Raw genomic sequence first — 3,730 nt, 5'->3', positions numbered from 1 at the left:
TTGAAATATAAATTGGGCCTTTGGTTTTATATAATATTAATGTTTTCTTTGACACACTTCTACACATTATACACACAGACATACACACACACACACACACACACATATATATATATATATATATAGAGAGAGAGAGAGAGAGAGAGAGAGAGAGAGAGACAGAGAGAGAGAGAGAGAGAGAGAGAGAGAGAGAGAGAGATACTGTATGTAAAAGGGACAGAAGGAATAATTTAAAATAACTTAGACACTGTAAATTGGTGGACAGGGATTGTATGGCAAACCAGCTACGAATATTTTTATATACAATAGCCTTATACTGTCTGTAAGGAAAAGGAAAACAGTGGGATCAGCGCCAAGGACGTTTGAGATATTTGAAACCATCTTCAAAGAGAGATTAATGCCAGCAGTGTGATATCTCAACCATAACAAAAGTCTGCATGGTGACTAAAAATGGACACAAAGAACAATCAGACCTGCTTTGCGTTGTATGATATTTCATCAGGGAGTTCAATGAATGACAGAAGGACTGGGTGGTAGGATGAAGAGGTTCAGGCATGTATAAAGAGAAGAAAAAAAAGTTGGCGAGGCTTAAATGGTTTAAGCAAAGGGCGAAGGTGTGGTGAGTTTTATGAAAGGATGGATAAAAAAATGGAGGAAAATATTTATACCGATTGGCCAAGCAGAGATATAAAGCTGGGAAATATATACAGCATGGAAGGATTATAGCAAATGAAAAGTGCGGTGTTCTACTTGATGACTGTCGGGTGCTAAATGGCTGAAAAACATACTTTAGAGATTTCATGAATGTGAAGAACTCTGCAGACATATAAGGAAGTTAATGCCTGAATATTGGAGAATGAGTATCCCGGTGCATATCTGAAAGAATAAGGGAGATACTCAGCGTTGCACAAACTATTTTGGGATGAAGCTTTTAGAAAAAAGCCTGGTACAAACCAGACTAATGGACAGCAATATGAGCTCATGCCCGGTAGGAAAAATTCACGTGTCACGTTTGCTTAGCAGGTGTTAAATGAAAGATATCGAGGACAGAGAAAAATTGCATTGCTCATTTGGGGACCTAGAGAAAGCTTATGGTAGGGTACCATGATATGAATTGTAGTATTGCCTGATGAGCACTGTAGTTGACAATAGTTATGGGGGGAAGGGGGGGGGGGGGGCAAGCGCAGTTCAGGATATTCACTAGAACAGTCAAGCAACAGTAAGGTGTGCCGTAAGCGCAAAGGATGTGCTTTATGATTAGGTGGAATTGCACGAAGGATTGACTTTAAACTATTTCTTGCTTTCAATATTTTATAGGCAGATTAACATATGCATTAGACTGGAGACTGTGGTCTATGTTATGTGCAGATGATATAGTGACCTGTGGAAAGAAAAATGAGAGGGCTGAATTAACCTGGAAATTTGGAGGTATGCAAAGTAGTGGTTTCGTATAAAACCTGCCCAAGTAAGATATCGTACAATGTGTAAATGAGACATATTGCAGGAATACAATACAACTGAAAGGCAGAGAACGGAAAAAATAGATGAATCTAAATACTTTGGATCAGCAATACAAAGTGATAATGGGTGCGATCAGGAGATAAGGAAGAGGATTACAGCTCGGTGAAATGGCTGGAAAAGAGCTTCTCGTGTAGTATGCCACAGAAATTATTTCAGGAAGTCTGAAAGGAAGGCTTGCAGTATGTTGGTAAGACCAGCATAGTTTTTTGGTTCGAGCACCATACTTCTATCCAAAAAGTTATAAGCAGAAATAGACAATGTACAAATTCGAATGTTGAGGTCTTCATACGGGTTAAAGATGATGGATAAAGCCAGAAGGAAATTCATTAAAGGGACTGCTCATGTAAATTAGTTGAAAAAAAAACAATGGAGGCAAAACTGAGAAGGTTGCATGGAGGGATGGAAGGAAGAGTATGTTGGAAAGAGGATGCTAATTATGAAGCCTCTTGGTAGGAGGAATAGAGGAAGGCTTAAGAGAAGATTTAAAGAACTAAACATTTTCAATATATGAACTACATACTACAAAAAAGGAGTATGAATGATCATGGTAATGGTGACCTCAATAAAAATGTAAAATAAATGTCTTTCTTACATCTTTTTTATATCTGAAATTCATACACATTCCCCAAACTCGGTTGTTTATGTAGAAAAGTTTTTGGCATTTGCAAATTTAAAACTAGCATAGAGGGTTACCCATCATTGTGATTCCAATTTTTTATGACTAGCTTAGAGGATCACCCATCGTTGTGATTCCATTTTTTTTGGGACTAGCATAGAGGTTACCCATCGTTGTCATTCCATTTGTTTATGACTAGCATAGTGGGTCACCCATCGTTGTGATTACATTTTTTTATGACTAGCATAGAGGGACACCCATCTTTGTGATTCTATATTTTTATGACTAGCATAGAGGGTTACCCATCATTGTGATTCCATTTTATTCATGCCTAGCAGAGAGAGAGTCAACCATCGTTGTGATTCCATATTTTTTATGTTTAGCATAGAGGGTCACCCATAATTGTGATTAAATTTCTTTATGTCTAGTATAAAGGGTCACCCATAGCTGGGATTCTATTTTTTTATGTCTGGCATAGAGTGTCACCCATAGATGTGATTCCATTTTTTTTTATGTCAAACATAGTGGGTAGCCCATATTTGTGATTCCATTTTTCCTGTTTATCATAGAAAGTCCCCCATAGTTGTGATTCCTTTTTTTTCATGTCTAGCATTCAGGGTCACCCATTGCTGTGATTCCTTTTTATATGTCTAGCATACAGGAGCACCCATCAGTGTGACTCCAGTTTTTTTTTAGTTTACCAATCGCCATGATTTCATTTTTTTTCATATTATCTAGCGTACAAGGTCACCAATCGCTGTGATTCCACGTAAATTTCTTGTTTATTTATTTTCAAGACCTTGCAACCAGATAGCCTGAATGTCCACCCATTGACGTGCTACCTCTTACTCTAGATAGGCTGCTGTTCAATTACTTGTGAGGTTTACTATTCGGTGATAGTTCTTTCTCGAGAGGTATTTTTTACAGTCATTGTGTATTTTGCCCGTCTTCATCTTTATCTTTCCTTCCGTGAGACTCATCAGATTCCAGCATTTGGATGAGAGGCAGGAGGGCTAAAGGGCACCTGCCTACTTGAACGAGGCTAGAATAAGTAATCCCTCTAAGGAGGACTTCCTACTGAAGGATGAGGGGTCCCTTAGAATCACCCGAGGTTCTAACGATCCCGTCAGGGCATTGTGCTGGCAAGTAGTTGTCCCCCGTAACCTCCGGTTATCAGTGCTATGCATGGCCCAAGACGGACTTGGAGGACAATTTGGTGTGGAGAAAACTAACCAGCTGATCCAGCATTACTTCTGGCTTTGCTTGCAGGAGATTGTCAAGGCTTACATAGCTTCCTACCACCCTTGTCAAGTCACCAGTAACTCAAAGCAGGTAGTTCAGATGGCATCTCTCCAACTTATCCTGTCCATAAGTGTAACCAAACTGACACAATTTTTCTATTGGTTTGGCTTTCTAGCCACATTTCAGAGGGACGAGGGTTTCGACTTCATAGCAGAGGAGTCACGACCACAGACCACACTCATAATGCTTTATGGCTTCACCAGTTGCAAGCAGGAATTCCCAACTGTGGGGTTTACTTAAATAACAGGGTAAATTTCTTCCAGTCATGGGGAAAACTCCCAACTAAAGAGA

The sequence above is a fragment of the Palaemon carinicauda genome, chromosome 5 (genome assembly GCF_036898095.1).
Source record: "Palaemon carinicauda isolate YSFRI2023 chromosome 5, ASM3689809v2, whole genome shotgun sequence".
Lineage (NCBI taxonomy): Eukaryota > Metazoa > Arthropoda > Malacostraca > Decapoda > Palaemonidae > Palaemon > Palaemon carinicauda.
This window is presented reverse-complemented; position numbering follows the sequence as displayed.